The sequence below is a fragment of the Canis lupus genome, chromosome 36 (assembly GCF_003254725.2).
Source record: "Canis lupus dingo isolate Sandy chromosome 36, ASM325472v2, whole genome shotgun sequence".
NCBI lineage: Eukaryota > Metazoa > Chordata > Mammalia > Carnivora > Canidae > Canis > Canis lupus.
In genome coordinates this window covers 5705576-5722438 of record NC_064278.1, presented here as the reverse complement: position 1 = coordinate 5722438, position 16863 = coordinate 5705576, and the positions used below count along the sequence as shown (strand labels likewise).

The 16863-nt window shown below is 45.3% G+C and overlaps 1 protein-coding gene across 1 annotated transcript in view; it reads left to right on the top strand.

The window, feature by feature from the left end:
* Positions 1-16863, top strand: part of LY75 (lymphocyte antigen 75) — a 124430-nt gene that overhangs the window by 91889 nt on the left and 15678 nt on the right. The gene's annotated exons all lie outside the window — the stretch shown is intronic.

Genomic DNA, 16863 nt, shown 5'->3' with positions numbered 1-16863 from the left:
AATGCAATGTGTAAGACCAAGTCAACATTGCTCCAATTGCTAAACAACAGAGAAGCAAAGTCAGATAAAACTGGAGTCTAGAAATTAGGAAAACACTGGTGATCTAAGCCAGTGGAAATGTAGCTAGTGAAGCCAGAATCCAGGCTGAGCTTCAAAGTGAAAGAGAAACTAGGAAATGGGGAATATGATATTCTGGAAAGTGTGGTGGAGAAGGAAAGGACAGGGATTGGGTCACAGTTAGAGGGAGAAGAAGGGTTGAAGAAGTTGTTTTTTTTTTTTTTTTTTTTTTTCTTTTTCCAAAGAAGGGGGAGGGGGAGAGATTCACAGGTTTAGAAGCTGAAAGGAAAGAAAACAAAACAAATCAAAACACCCCAAAGGTGGACAGAGAAAAGTTAATGATGCAGGAGAGAGAGAGAGAGAGTCATGGAAGATCTTGGGGAAGATGGAGGAGAGGGAAGAGTCTAAGTCCACAGAAAGAGGAACAGGGTTTGGATGGGTTGGGGAAGCCTGCCTTCTTCTCTAAGGCCACACAAGGAAGACCTGCATGGAAGAGAAGGGGAGAGCAGGTAAGTATTTGAAGATTTTTGTCTATACCTGATGGCCCCCCGTCTCTGTTGAGTAGAAGGCAAGGTCTTCTGCTGAGAAACATGAGTAGTAAATTGGGTCTCATCTTGAAGTGAGTAATAAAAAATGTGAAATACTTGATCAGAGGAATAGGGGAAGACAATGACCAAGACAAATAAAAAGATCACAGAAAAGGCATCCAGGGCCCAGATGAAATTAAAGCCATATATTTATACTGACAACCACCAGGAAAATGGATTGGTTTCTTCTACCTGTCCTTAGTTACATCAGTAAAGTTGAACAACAGGAGTCTGTAAAGAAGAAGAGACCTCATCCTCAAAAAAATTAAACATGGAAGGCAGCCCCGGTGGCCCAGCGGTTTAGCGCCGCCTTTGGCCCAGGGCCTGATCTTGGAAACCTGGGATCGAGTCCCATGTCAGGCTCCCTGCATGGAGCCTGCTTCTCCCTCTGCCTGTGTCTCTGCCTCTCTCTCTCTGTCTCTCATGAATAAATAAATTTTTTAAAATCCTAAAAAAAAATTAAACGTGGAATTTACCAGCCAAGATACCAAAGCTGGTATCTTTTACCAGCTGGCTCAGTTGGTGCAGCATGCAACTCTTGATCTGGTGGTCATGGGTTCAAGCCCAATGTTAGGGCTCAAGAAACCATATGATCCAGCAATCCTGCCTCTGGGTGTATATTCAAAGGAAATGAGAACAAGATCTTGAAGGGATATCTGCACTCCCCTGTTCACTGCAGTGTTATTTACAATAGTCAAGACGTAGAAGCTTAAATATCTGTCGATGGATGAATGAGTAAACAAAACTTTATGTATATACATATATCTCACATACATACACAATGGAATATTATTTAGCCATGAGCAAGAAGGAACCTGCCATGTGTGACAATGTGGATGAACCTTGAGAGCATTATAGTAAGTGAAATAATATCACAAGAAAAAAACTATTTTTAAGTAAAAAATTTATGATTATAATGGCAATGGATGTTAACTAAACTTACGGTGATCATTTCATAATAAATACAAATATCGAATCTATATATTATACACCTGAAATTAATATAATGTTATTTGTCAATTTATATCTCAATACAAAAAAAAAGTAAGAGAAAGGCAAATGCTGTGTGATATCACTCATATATGAAGTAAAAAAACAGCTAGACTAAGGCACCTGGGTGGTTCAGTGGTTGAGCATTTGCCTTTGGCTCGGGTCATGATCCCAGGGTCCTGGGATCGAGTTCCACATTAGGCTCCCCGCAGGGAGCCTGCTTCTGTCTGTGTCTATGTCTCTACCTCTCTCTGTGTCTCTCATGAATAAATAAAATCTTAAAAAAAAAACGCAGCTGAACTCATAGAAAAAGAGAGTAAAGTTGTGTTTACTAAGGGCTTGGGGGTGGAGGAAATGGGGAGGTGTTGGACCAAGGGTACAAAGTTCCAGTTATAGGATGAATAAGTTCAAAGGATCTAACATGCAGCATAGTGATTATAGCTAATAATACTGTATTATGTTTTTAAGGTTCTTCCATGTTTTTAACAACCTGACAGTTCATTTTTTTTTAATGCCGAATTTCATTGTATGGATGTACCACAGTTTGTCCATCACCTTGTAGAGGACATCTTGGTTGCTTGCAGGTGTTAGCAACTGTGAATAAAGCTACTATAAACAAACGTATGCAATTTTTTGATATAAGTTATCAATTTGTTAAGGTAAATACCAAGAAGCACAATTGTTGAATTATATGGTAGGAAAATATTTAGTTTCGTAAGAAGCTGCCAAACTGTCTTCGGAAGTGCTTGTACCATTTTTGCATTTCCATCAGCACTGAATGAGAGAGTTCCTTTTGCTCCTCCTCTTCTTCAACATTTGGTGTTGTCAGTATTTTGGATTTTAGTCATTCTAATAGGTGTATAGTGATATCTTATTTTAGTTTTCAATTCTTTAGTAACATATAATGTGTGTTTCCATATGCTTTTTGCCATCTGTAGATCTTTAGCGAGGTATCTATTTAGATCATTTGTATGTTTTTTTTTAAATTGAGTTCCTGAGTTTTTGTTGAATTTAGACTCCATTTTAAAGTGCTCTTTCGGGATCCCTGGGTGGCGCAGCGGTTTGGCGCCTGCCTTTGGCCCAGGGTGCGATCCTGGAAACCCGGGATCGAATCCCACGTCGGGCTCCCGGTGCATGGAGCCTGCTTCTCCCTCTGCCTGTGTCTCTGCCTCTCTCTCTCTCTCACTGTGACTATCATAAATAAATAAAAATTAAAAAAATAAATAAAGTGCTCTTTCACTAACGATATGAGGTCTTACTTGACCCTGTTTTGTGTATTGTGTTGTCTGGTTCCAGATGCCCTCCTCAGTCAATTTACAGTCCTTTATACATATATATTATAACAAGCATAGTTATAGCAGAGCATAGTTTTGGGTTTTTTTCCCCCCTTAAACAACAGAGCCTTATTGTGTTACATTTCTGGAGGCCAGAAGTTCCAGATCATGGTATGGGCAGAATTGGTTCCTTCCAAGAACTGTGCAAGCATAGTTTAAAGACCCTTAATCCAGAAAGCTGGTAACAAAAGTTGTCTGAGGGGGGAACCTGGGTGGCTCAGCAGGTTAAGTGTCTGACTTCAGCTCAGGTCATGATTTCTGGGTCCTGGGATGGAGTCCCCAGGGGGTTCCATGCTCAGGGAGGAGTCTGCTTGCCCGCAGCCCACTCGGGTTCTCTCCTTCTCTCGAATATAAATAAAATGAAATCTTAAAAAAAGGTGGAGGGGGGGAATCTACTCCACTGGGAGGATTCTTTGACACGGAGATTTCTGACCATTAGATGCAAAGAAGGACCGACAGACACTGTAGCGAAGTGATCAAATGAGCGTCACCAATATGAGGCCAAGGGACATGGTGTCTGTCCTGGGCAGGGGGCGTCACTTCCGCGGTACTCTCGCCAAACAAACGTAGTGTGAATCCTGTTTTTTTGTTTGTTTGTTTTGTTTTTTTTTGTTTTATGACTGAGAGAGAGAGAGAGGCAGAGACACAGGCAGAGGGAGAAGCAGGCTCCATGCACCGGGAGCCCGACGTGGGATTCGATCCCGGGTCTCCAGGATCGCGCCCTGGGCCAAAGGCAGGCGCCAAACCGCTGCGCCACCCAGGGATCCCGTGAATCCTGTTCTTACACACACACGCACACGCACACGCTCACGCACACCCGGAGGAAATCTAAGACAAAGTAAAACTGAAGGACGGCGGTCTAGAAGTGATGGTCCGGCTCTCTGAAACGAGGTGGGACGAAGCCCCACACTCAGAGGCGCCGCCCGGGTCGGGCCCACCGGGAGGCTGGGAGGCTGGACGGCCACTGCAGCACTCGACGACGGCCCGGCTCCTGGAGCAGGGAAGCGCCCCTGCAGGGACGGTTGTCCAGGTGGCCCACTGCGCCGGTGCTCCGGTCGGGCTCCGACCGCTCACTGGGGTGATTTATACGCGGTGCCAGCCCCCAGGGAGCGGCTGCAGCGCTGCGGAAGCTCCTCGGACTCTCCGTCCCATCCTCCGGCGTCCGACAGCGGGGCCGCTCCCAGGCCGGGTCCCAAGGGCCGCGCGGCCGGGCTCGCGTCGGGTCAGGCCCCGCTGGCCCCCCCTCCCCTCCCCTCCCCTCCCCTCCTCCCCTCCCCTCCCCTCCCCTCCCGTCCGCCCCCCTCTTCCCCCTCCCCTCCCCGCCCCCTGGGGCCGGCCGCGTGGGCGGGGTGGTGCGCGCCCGCACTTCCGAGGAGCGGGGAGCGGGGAGCCGGGAGCGGGGAGCGGGGAGCGGGGAGCGGGAGCCAGAGCGCCGCCCGGGGCGCCCGCACCCGCCGTCATGGCCCGGGCCGCGCTGCCCGCCGTCCTGCTGCCGCTGCTGGGCCTGGCCGCCGCCGCCGCCGCGGGTGAGCTGCCCCTGCCCCCCCGACCCCGACCCCGACCCCGACCCCGACCCCCGCGGCCGCCCTCACCCCCGCGCAGCGGTGACCGTCCGGCCGCCGACGGCCTCGCCCCCCCCCCCCGTCCGCGCCCCCGGGGAAGGGCTCCCCGAGCGCCCGAGCGCGCCGCCGGCCCGTAGAGCTGCGAGAGCCCGGGCCCCGGTGCGGTCGGCGGCGTCGGGGCTGCGGGGGCGGCTGCGGGGGCGGGGCGGGGGGCGGGGGCCGCGGGGGGCGGGGGCCGCGGGGGGCCGTGCGCGCTGTGGAAGCAGGAGAGCGGTGCAGCCCCCCTCCCGCCCGGAGCCGGGGGGCAGGCGAGGCCGAGGCCGAGGCCGAGGCCGGCCCCCCCCTCCCTCCCGCCCGCGTCCTGTGACCCGTGGGGGCGGCTGGGCGGTTGCGCAAGTGGCGTCGGAAAGATGGCACGTGATGGGCCTTGCCCGAAACAGATTCGGGGGCGCCTGCGCCGGCACCTCGCGGGCTGCGCCGGCTGCGCGTTTAACGGGTTTTCTGCAGGCGCGTCCGGGCGGCGGGGGAGCCCCGGCCCAACAGCGTGGCTGGAGCACGAACCGGGCCGCGTGCACGCTCGTGTGGGCTGCAGGGAGGTGCTTACTCGAGTGTTTTGGGTTTTTGAATTTCACTTTCAGTTTTTTAAGAGTTTATTTATTTATTCACGAGACACACGAGGGAGGCAGAGCCTGAGGCCGAGGAGAGGCAGGCGCCCAGCGGGCCGACGGGGGCCTCGATCAGGGACCGGGCACGCCCGGGGCGCAGACTGGGGGGGGGGGCGGGGGGGAGGCAGCAGCGGGAGGCCGCGCCCGGAGCTCCTGCCTGAGCGCTCCCGTGGTCCTCCTGTGGCTCGGAGGGGCGGAGGCCACACGGAGCGGAGGCCACACGGGGCGGAGGCCACAGGGGGCAGAGGGCACGTGGAGTGGAGGCCACACGGAGCGGAGGCCACACGGGGCAGAAGCTACCTGGAACGGAGGCCACCTGGAGCGGAGGCCACACGGGGCGGAGGCCACCTGGAGCGGAGGCCACCTGGAGCGGAGGCCACACGGGGCGGCCTTCACGGTTCACGCCGAGCACCGAGTTTTGTCTGGGACCGGCCTGGACGGTTCTGAGAGCCGCCGCCGCGCCCTCGGAGCGTGCCGTGACCTCGGGCTGCCGAGCCTTCGCCCAAGATGGACTTTGCTTGTCAGACTCCTTTTAAGGATCCGTTTCTGGGTGTTGGTATCCCTTTCAGGGACGCTGTTTCGAGCAGTAAACCAGGACGAGCTGTCTTTGGAAAATTTTGTTCTTTCCCTTGTATCAGTCCAGCGCGCTTAGGCGTTTCAGGGGCTCAGGAGGCGCACGTTGACCAAGGTGATGCTACTACTAAGGGGCTCCGAGGACTGATTTAGAAAGAGCACGAGCTCCCCGGCGAGGCACGACCGCAGGCCTCCATCAAGCTCCCTAACTCCTTGAGTGGGGGCGATCCCCCGTGGGGCCATCAGGAGCCTGAAGTAGGGCGGCGGCGGCCACCTGCTGGGCCTCCAGGTCCTGGGGCCCTTCCCTGTGTTCCTGTCGTACGAGATGCAGGGTCCGTGTTGGGACGAGAGAGGCTCGGGAGTGCCCTCCAGGCGGGCTGCTGAGCATCTGGGCCGTGGGATCTAGGGCTGACAACCCTGTGTTTGTCATCATAGTACCTCACAGCAGCTCATGCAGACAAGATCACCAACCATATTAGACCTACGACTACGTCAAGAAAGAACGTCTCCAGCTTATCACAAAATTAGCTTAATTAGCTGAGTGGCAAGATCTCAACGGAAAGGCTCCTGTGGTTCTTGCATGAAGTAGAAGTTTAAGGTTGAAATGGAAACCGTTGTTACCATTCTCTGTTGTTTCGGAGTTTATTACCATAAGTGATCTTATGTTCTTAACTATTATCTTGAAAATCACAATGAACAAAATATTTTTTAAATTCCCGAGTAAGTTTCCATGGGATCCCTTTTAAAAAGTTCTCCTGTAATGGTGCTTTTTCCCATCGTGGGTGATCGGTGTGCTTATTGGGTAGGTGATTTCCCCTGGGCCTGAGATGAGTGAATTTTTAAGCATATTCAGAGAAGTCCTGCTGTGGTCATCCTGTGGATCAGAATCTAGGTCACTCATTTTGAATCGCCGCAGCCTACAGGCCCTGGAGGAGGGTGCCCCTGCCTTCCTGGCTCTCACCACTTTACCACTCTCCCTGCTGTTCACTGTTTATCCACACTGGGCCCCTGGGGACTCAGCCACCTGCTGGCCTGTCTGCCCAGACCATCCTCCCCTTCCCCTATCCTTGGCATGGCTGCCCCCACCCACGTCATTCAAAAATCTCTGTTCATGTGTCACTTTGTCGGGCCTTCCCTCAATGGCCCAGTTCTCTGTGGCATGCCCCTATTCTATCTTCCGAGCACTTGACACTGAGTGCATCTTGTTTCTTCATCATCTGCTTGCTTGTCTTCCTCCTTGCCAGAAGAGAGATGTGTAATAGCGGAGACTGTACTATCTTACGAATTTTTGTTTTGAGTCTTTGCATTTTGTTCTAATTTATAATAAAAGGACTAAGAATTTTAGATGCTTGATTTTATTTATTTATTTCATTTATTTATTTTTAGATGCTTGATTTTAAAAAGTAAGGGTGGATAATGGGATTTCAGTTTCTTTCAAATTATTTTATTTCTGTCATGAACCGATCTCACAATTGAATTCAAAGCATTAAATCGTCTTAATTCATTGCTGTGGCTTTTTCTAATTCTTGTAGATGGCACAGTGGTATTTCAGGGGAAATGATCTCAGGTAGATTTTTGTAAATTTTGAGACAGTAATGTTTCTTCTAATGAAAAAGTGAAATTACAGTTAGGCGTTATCTCAGGGCTTCTTTCATTGTTGAGAAGTGTTTAAAAAGTGTGTTTCTGTGTTGCAAACTAGTTTTGCAGTAGGATTCTTGTCCACAATTTTTTTTTTTTAATGATAGTCACAGAGAGAGAGAGAGAGAGAGGCAGAGACACAGGCTGAGGGAGAAGCAGGCTCCATGCACCGGGAGCCCGACGTGGGACTCGATCCCGGGTCTCCAGGATCACACCCTGGGCCAAAGGCAGGCGCTAAACCGCTGCGCCACCCAGGGATCCCTTGTCCACAATTTTTTATGATACATATCAAAATACTTATTTTGTTTGTGGGTTATTTTGGATTTTGAGGGCAGATCTTGAGACTGAACCTATAAGAAAATGGACCAGTGCTGCCCGATGAGAGCTGCAGAGGAACGCTGGCACCCCCATTCTATAAATAAATCTCATGGCAGCTCTTCTACAAAGTGACTGCAGGGGAGAAAGGTGGAGGTGGACCTCTTGGAAGGGGGGTTGGGGAGGGTGATGTGGAGAGGGAGTGGAGTGTCAGAGTGGCTGATTTCCTTGGGATTCAGGGAGATTTTGGAGCCCAGACTACAGCCACAGGTCCCCTAGGTTAGTCAGGGACTTGGAACCCCACTCCTGCCTCCATATGTTATAACAAACAGCTCCTCTTCTTTCTCGGTCTCTGCCACAGTTGCTACCGTGGAGGCCAAGTGACTATGACTCCTATCTCAACCGGAGAAAGGCGAAGGTTTTATTACTGACCAGGGGGAAAAATGCAGTCTTTGCCTTCACTTTGTTAACATTCAGAACAAGTATTTCCCAAGGATCACTTCCTCTTATGCTGTGCTGGTTGCTTAAAAGAAATTATAAGGGAACAGAGAGTTCTCTAGAACTGACTATAATGCCAAATATTCCTGGAGATATGCTGTTGTATTCTGTAGCACATGGTAATTTCAGGCAGAGGATCTGTATAGAGACTTTTGGAATCTTAAGTGCAAGCTTTTAAAATTTTTATCAGGCTCCTAAATTTCTATAAATATTGAGTCAATGGAATTATAAAGTTATAACATCCATAAAGAGGGCAGCCTGGGTGGCTCAGCAGTTTAGCGCCGCCTTCAGTCCAGGGTATGATCCTGGGGACCCAGGATCAAGTCCCACGTCGGGCTCCCTGCATGGAGCCTGCTTCTCCCTCTGCTCGTGTCTCTGCCTCTCTGTGTGTGTGTCTCTCATGCATAAATAAATAAAATCTTTTTTTTTTTTTTTAAATAAATAAAATCTTTAAAAAAAATCTATAAAGAGCCACTTAGGTGCATTATTAATGACCTATCTTTCAGGACAGCTGTGAAGAAGTAAGTGCTAGAAAAGAACTTTGCAGAGAACATTGTGCGCAGGCTGTGTGTGTGTGTGAAGTGTATTTGGCAAAATATATTTTTAAGGAAGATATTACAGAACCTGTAATTGAAAACTTATGGCAGTATTTTGGGAGGCAGGTTTTTAAGGATAACAGGATTATAGCATAACTATAGCTGATAACTTAGCATCGCACAAGGCTTAGCGTAGCTTTCTGCTCATGGAGTGCATGCACTTCAGCAGCTCTCCTCACAAGAGGCATCCAGCCTCTGCTTGAACACATTTCTTCTCAGAGTAAAATATATATGTCTTGAGTCCTTTTAAAGCTTGTTTCGGGGGCACACACTGACCGGTAGCATGAGAAGAAGGGACTGGGGCTGAATTAAGTGGGGTTACTGCTAGTGCTGAAATGAACCGAAGGGGAAGGCAGTTGAAAATTTTGAGGAAGTGAACAGTTTGTTTTGTATTTTTATGGCCATAGCTTCTCAACTTTTTTTTTTTGGTCTTGCTGTGTATTGCTTATTTAATTATTCAACAGTGGTCTTTGAGTTGCTGCAATCCTCTTTATCATCGTCATCATCCTCATTCCCATCTCAGGGGCCCACGTTTGCTATTCCCTGTCTGACCCAGACTTCCATGTGGCTTTTTCCCTTCAGCTCACTCAGACTTTTTACATGTTACCTTGATAATGAGATCTTTCTTAGACACCTTTTAGGGGTGCCTGGATGGCTCAGCGGTTGAGCATCTGCCTTTGGCTTGGGTCGTGATCCTGGGGTCCCAGGATTGAGTCCCACATCGGGCTCCTCGCAGGGAGCCTGCTTCTCCCTCTGCCTGGGACTCTGCCTCTCTCTGTGTGTCTCTCATGAGTGAAAATTCTTAAAAAAAAAAAAAAAAAAGACGCCTTTCTAAAACTGCAGCTCTAACCCCAGCTCTACATTCAGGATCTTGCTTCTCTGCAGGACCCCAGTGTGGGACTCAATCCCAGACCTTGGGATCACGACCTGAGCCAAAGGCAGACATTCAACCGCTGAGCCACCCAGGCATCCCTTGCTTCTCTGTTTTAACTTTTCTCCTCAGTACTTATCACCATCTTTGCTTGCTCATCTCCAAGATGGCCCCAGTGATTCTTTCCTCCTGGTATTCATAGTTTTGTGTAGCGCACCCCAGCACTGAACAGGGGTGACCTCTGTACCCAATAGGATATTGCAGAAATAACAGAGTGTGACCCTCAAGGCTGGATTATAAAAGCTATTGCACTTCTCCCTTGTTCTCATTTGAATCATTTGCTCTGAGAGAAGTCACCTGTATGTCATGGGGACCCTCAGGCGACCCTGTGAAGTCCACATGGTGAGAACCTTGGCCACTTACCCACAGCCAGCACCAACCCACCAGCCATCTGAAGGAGCCTTCTTGGAGGCTTCTTTATCCTTCAACTAGCTCAGTCTTCAGATGGCTGCGGCCCTAGCAGAGAGCTTGGCTGCAACTTCATGAGAAACCCCAAGCCAGAATGACCCAGCTAGACAGCTGCTTCCAGATACCTGACGCAGAGGAACTGTAATAAAGGTTTTTAGTTGTTTTAAGTTGCTTATTTGCAACAGATTGCTAATACATCAGCTAAATATAAAATACCACCCATCATGTCTTGCCTGGCGTATCTGCCTCAACTAAACATAAGCTCCAGGACGGCAGGATTCTTTTTCCTTTTTGTCCGCTGTGGCATCTAGGAAGCACCTGGAACATCTTTCTCACAACAGCCGTCATAAGAATAAGTACTCTTGTTATCCTCGTTTTACAAATAAGGAAACTAGGGCGCAGTGAGGTTAAGTATCATATCCACGATGGAGTCAGAGCCAGGCTTCTCCACAGCTTAATGTGTCCCCTGCATGCTATCTCGTGTTAGGTACAAGACGCTAGGATAGTTATTAAGGAGGGGACACTGCAATTTAAGAAATGGTTTCTGTTGTCATGCAGCTAACAGTCCAATTGGGAAAACAGGGTAAATATCAGATAACTGGCACACAGAGCAGAATTTGATGAGTGCCGTATGAACGTGTGCTGGTCTCCAAAGGGTAACACAGCCCCTTTTCCAAGAATAATGGCTACCTGTGGTTCTTACGCATGGGTCCCCATGGCTTGTGTCATCTTATCCTCACTGCTCGAGCCACAACTAATCGAAACAGGGATAATTGCCTAAATCAAAGAATGACTGCTCTAGGCTAGGCAGCTGCTCAAGGGAGTTCCTAGTATAAAAACCCTACGAGGCCTATATACTGAGCTAAAGCCTTCAGAGTTCTTATTATCCCACGTATCCTTACAGCAAATCTCTATCACTGGTGTAACCTAGTCAGTTCTTAGTCTTTGTAGCCAGAAAGCATCTCATACATGCTGTTATTAGAAGTTCAGACGAGTCAGAGGTTACAAGAAGATGAGGGTTGGACACTTCTGACACACGAGCTGCCTCTGAAATAAGAGTATACTTTAACCAATAGACAGTATAGAAGAGTTATAAAGCTTTTATAAAACATAAGAACTACAAGTGTGCAAAGAAGTAATTTGTAAGTTAACATCATTTGGTGTTGATTATACTTTTGTGTATTTAATAGACTTGCTTTATTCCATATAAAAACCGAATTGCAAAATTTATTTTTTATATTCTTGAGTTATCAGTAGAAAATATTATGTGTAGCTTTGACTAGAAATAATATGACAACATTTGTCAGCCTGTGATTCAAGAACTTCCAGTGATATAGAAAGGTGTTTCAGGTGTCATCAACCATGGTAATGGAGTCTGTTTCCATTTAAGTGGTTATTTTTTAATCCTATAAAGATAAAGAGAAGGGAACAAAATGAATCAGAACAAAATAGGAAAAGAAAGAAAAAAGAAGAAAATAAAAATTTGCATTTGCCCTTGTGACTTTCTGTTTGAGTTTCATTCTGGAAGTGACTATTTGTTTTGTCTATCATGTCTTAACATATAAAACATTATCTGGTAGGAGGAAGGAGAGGAGGGAAGAGACCTGCCTACTTCACTCATTGAATATTTGACTCCTTTCTAGGTGCTTGTCATTGTGTTTTCTATGATACTCCCTCTGTTTTGGAATTTCTTTTTCTTTTTCCTTTTGTACATGACAAACTCCTTTATCCTGTAAGTTGTAGCTCAAATTATTTCCTTCTTTTTGAAGTATTTCCTGACTTTATAAGTTATTTATTCTTTCTTTTATTGTTTTATATAGCATTTTACCTATCATACCTCTGTAATATCTGTTATGTGCATGTATCAGACTGAGCACTTTACATGAAGGACTCATTCCTCTTTATATCCCTTTCTCTTTACTCCTTGGCACTGACCATTATACCTGACATATAGGAGTTGCTCAATAAATGTTTGCTAGATGAGTGATGGGTAGATGGAAGAACAGTTGTTAATAACCTATTCAAAGGTGTGAGAAAGGGAACTCTGCTTTGGGCTATCACTGGGTGAGAAGAACGACTAGAAACTCTAGATGAAATTCCATTAAAACCATATTTGCAGGCACCAGAGAGCTGCTTAGGTGAGCCCAACATTGTGTGTATTAACTTTTCCCTTTATGAGAGTTGCCAAAATCTGCAGAGTTTTGGGCAGTCTCAGGGTGTTAAGGAGGCAAAATTTGAGTTTTAACTGGCCAAAGAAGAGAGGCTATGCTTAGTTCCCAGGCTTTTTATTGGGATTCATGGATATTGAGCTTCCCAAAGGCTACACCTCCCCAGGTCAACTCAATCCTTGACTGTATTAATGTAACTGTCAATACCCAAACTGCCTGCCAGAGTTCCCTCTAGGGGGAGAGTAACATCATCTAGGGCCTCTACATTTTTTTTCCTGCACAGTGTCTTAATTGATTTAAAACAAACAAACAAACAAAAACAAAAACCCATGTACCAAGCATTATAAGAAATAGGTCAAAGGAGAAAAGAAACAAAAATAGACCAAAAGGCAACCCAGAAATTAGAGTTATCAGAAATGGACTTTAAAATAACTATAGTAAGTTCAAGAATATAGATAATAAAATTGAGAATTTCACCAGAGGTCCAGAAACTATATAAATATAAATGAATTGAAATTCTATAACTGAAAAAAAAACCACTGACATTATGAACTCAATAAATGGGTATAACAGCAGATTCTTAAAACCTAAAGAGTAGATAATAAACCAAAAAGAACAAGATTATAGTATGGCAAACCAAGAGTACTAAAATATGGGAAAAAACAAAGGAAATATTTGGGACATGGTGAAAAGTCTAACATGAACATGTTGAGGGCAGCCCGGGTGGCTCAGCGGTTTAGCGCCGCCTTCAGCCCAGGTCGTGATCCTGGAGGCCCCGGATCCAGTCCCACACCGGGCTCCTTGTGTGGAGCCTGCTTCTCTCTCTGCCTGTGTCTCTGCCTCTCTCTCTCTCTCATGAATAAATATAATCTTAAAAAAAAAAGGCTTAAGAGACCATCAACTTAAAATAGACTGCTATATACATAGGATGCTTCTATAGGAACCTCATGGTAACCACAAACCAAAAACCTGTAATAGGTACACAAAAAAAAGTAAAGAGAAAAGAATCCAAACATAACGTTAAAAAAGTGTATCACAAGGGAAGGAGCAAGAGAAGAAAGGAACTGGGAAAACGATGAAAGCAACCATAAAGCAATGAAAGAACTGGTGCTAAGTACATAGCTATCAATAATTCTTTAAATGTAAATGATCAAAATGCTCCAATCAAAAGATATAGGGTGACTGAATAGATTAAAAAGAATAAAATAAAATAAAAAGACTGGGGCACCTGCCCTGCTGGCTTAGTTGATAGAGCATGCAACTCTTGTTCTTGGGGCTGTGAGTTCAAGCCCCATACCAGACATAGAGCTTCCTTAAAAAAAACAACAACCCAAACCAAAAAAACCCAAGACCCATTTATATGCTGCCTTCAAGACTCGATTCAGACCTAAAGACACATGTAGACCAAAAGTGAAAGAATGGAAAAAAATATTACCTGCAAATGGAAATGGAAAGAAAGCTGGGTAGTAATATTTATAATATCAGACAAAACAGACTTTAAAAGAGAGACTATAACAAGAGACAAAGAAGATAATGATAAAGAGATCAGCCCAGCAAGAGAATCTAGCAATTATGGATATCTGTACACCCAACATAGGAGCACCCAGATATATAAAGCAAATATTAACAGACCTAAGGGGAGAAACGAACAGTAATACAATAATAGGAGGGAATTTTAACACCCCATGTTCATCAATGGACAGATCATCCAGACAGAAAATAAGGAAACAGTGGCCTTACCACATCAGACCAGATGGAATTAGTAGACACATAAAAAACAAAGCAGCAGAAGATCTATTCTTTCCAGGTTCACGTGGAACTTTCTCCAGGATAGATCACCTGTTAGGCCACAAAACAAGTGTCAGTAAATTTAAAAAGCTTGAGATCGGATCAAGTGTCTCTTCCAATAACATATCTAGTATAAAACTAGATATGAAGTACAAGAAAAAAAAATGGGGGAAAAAACCCCAACCCTGCAAACATGTGGAGGCTAAACAACATGCTACTAAACAACCCATAGTCAAAGAAGAAATCAAAGAGGAAATTTAAAACTACCTTGAGAATAACAGGTGTTGATGAGAATGTGGAAAAAAAGGAGCTCTCATGCACTGTTGGTGGGAATGCAAATTGGTGCAACCTCTGTGGAAAACAGTTTGTGGAGGTTCCTCAAAAAATTAAAAATAGAATTACCATATGATCTAGTAATTCCACTATTGGGTATTTACCCCCCAAAACAAAAGATAATTAGAAAAGATATATGCATCCCTATGTTTACTGTAGCGTTATTTACAGTAGTTGGGATACAGCAGCAACCCGTGTCCATCCACAGATGAATAAAGATCTATACATCACCAGTGGGATATCACTCAGCCATAAAGTAATGAAATCTTGCCATTTGTGACAACATGGATGGACCAAGGGGATATTTTGCTAAGTGAACTAAGTCAGACAGAGAAAGGCAAATACCATATGATTTCACTTATATGTTAAATCTAAAAGAGTTCCTCTGAGTAAGGACCAGACTTTCAAAGAGGGCAGCAGCAGTATATAGTGAAAGTAGGATGGCTGAGTACTGTTTCTCAGTCAGAGGATCTAAGGGCCTACTGTTTCACTTACAGACCTTCAACTGTGCACCCTGTTTTCAGGCCCTCCCTAAGCCCTGCCCCTATAGGTGTGTCTGGCTTCTCCAATTCCTAAACATTTCTGGACTTCTTGCTTTTTAACTCCTGGGATCATACTGCACATATAATTTTACAGCCAGGTTTTTTTTTTTCTAACTCCATGTTTCATTAAGTAAATTTTGCTAAAATACCCCTACCAACTACCTTTAAGCCACCACAATGAGAAAGTTCTAGATTACTACCAGAATTCAAGCCAAGGTAGTCACATGTGTAATGCCCATTACTTATAGGACAGCAGGAAGGAAAAAAAAAAAAAAACCTGTATACAAAATAAATTGTATCTTGAGACACCTACTCTCGTGCTAGTACATCTTGAATGATTTTTGATTTTTTTAAAGATTTTATTTTTAAGGATTCTCTACACAGAATGTGGGGCTCAAAACTTACAATCCTAGAATCAAGAGTCGCATATTCCACTGCCTGAACCAGCTGGACAGGTGCCCCCATCTTGGATGATTTAACTACTAAATGTAGCAGTATGAGGTGGGGAACAATGTGGGTCTCATCATGGGGACAATTTTAAGTAGTCTGTGGTATTATCTAGGTTACTGACCCAGCTGCTGCAACAATGACCTGAATTAGCAATGGCTTAACAAAATAGTAGTTTATTTTTTCTCTCATAGCAATCTGAGTGTGATATGATGGCTCCATGTAGGATCCTTCTGTCTTGTAGCTTTGCTGTTCCTCGGCTGTTCCCGTTGTTGACATGATTAAGGATGGCTAATGACATTTTTGCCAGTGGGAAAGGGGAAGTATGATCCAGGGAGCATACTCCCTTTTAAATTTTTATTTATGATAGTCACAGAGAGAGAGAGGCAGAGACACAGGCAGAGGGAGAAGCAGGCTCCATGCACCGGGAGCCCGACGTGGGATTCGATCCCGGGTCTCCAGGATCGCGCCCTGGGCCAAAGGCAGGCGCCAAACCGCTGCGCCACCCAGGGATCCCAGCATACTCCCTTTTAAAGGCAGTTCTGCACCTTTCACTTCAGCGCAGAGCTCATTATCCAGAAGTTACTGGAAGATAGGAAAATAGCTTGGTGGACATGTATTCTGTGCTGTATAAGAAGCCGACGTAAAAAAAGAACCCACAAAAAAAAAAAATAATAATAAATGCACCAGGAAAAAAAAGAAGTGCCGTGTTCAAGTAGGAGACAAGTAATGGTCTCCACCATATTCTGAGTTTAGTAAAGTCAAGCTTGTTGAGTTTATTTATTTATTTATTTATTTATTTATTTATTTATTTATTGTTTTTAAGCTTATTGAGTTTAGATGGACATGGGTGATGGTTAAGTTCTCATCTTTTTAGTAAGGCATTCTTTTACTTGTTTACATTAATGTTACAACACATATAGAACTTAAAATAAAACTAGGTAAAAAAACATCATGGTAATTTTCCCTACATAGACCTAAGAGAATAGGGAAGATCAATGCTTTTTTTATTCACCGAAATTCAGTAAAATCCTCCTTTTCTCCATTCTTGCCAGTGAAATCAAGCTCTTAAAGGCTTACTTTTGAAAATAAATTCATGCTAACGAAACTCCAGAGCCAAGGCTTAAAAATATGCACATTTATAATGAACAACAACAAAAAAACCCAGATCAAGATAGAGGCGAAGGAGGTGCCATTCCACTCTACAGCAACAGAGGAGGAGATACGGTTCTGTTTCATAGAACTAGTTCAAGGAATCTGCTTTGATGAGGTGTTGAACTAAGAACATTCATAAGAACATCAATCTTGTTTTCCTGTGTAACATGAAAACTTGTCTGAATATTCATAATCTAGCAACTTGTCTCTGCTCTTGGAAGTATAATTTTTTAAAAAGATCTTGTAAAACTCTTGAGACTTTTGAAATTGTTTCTA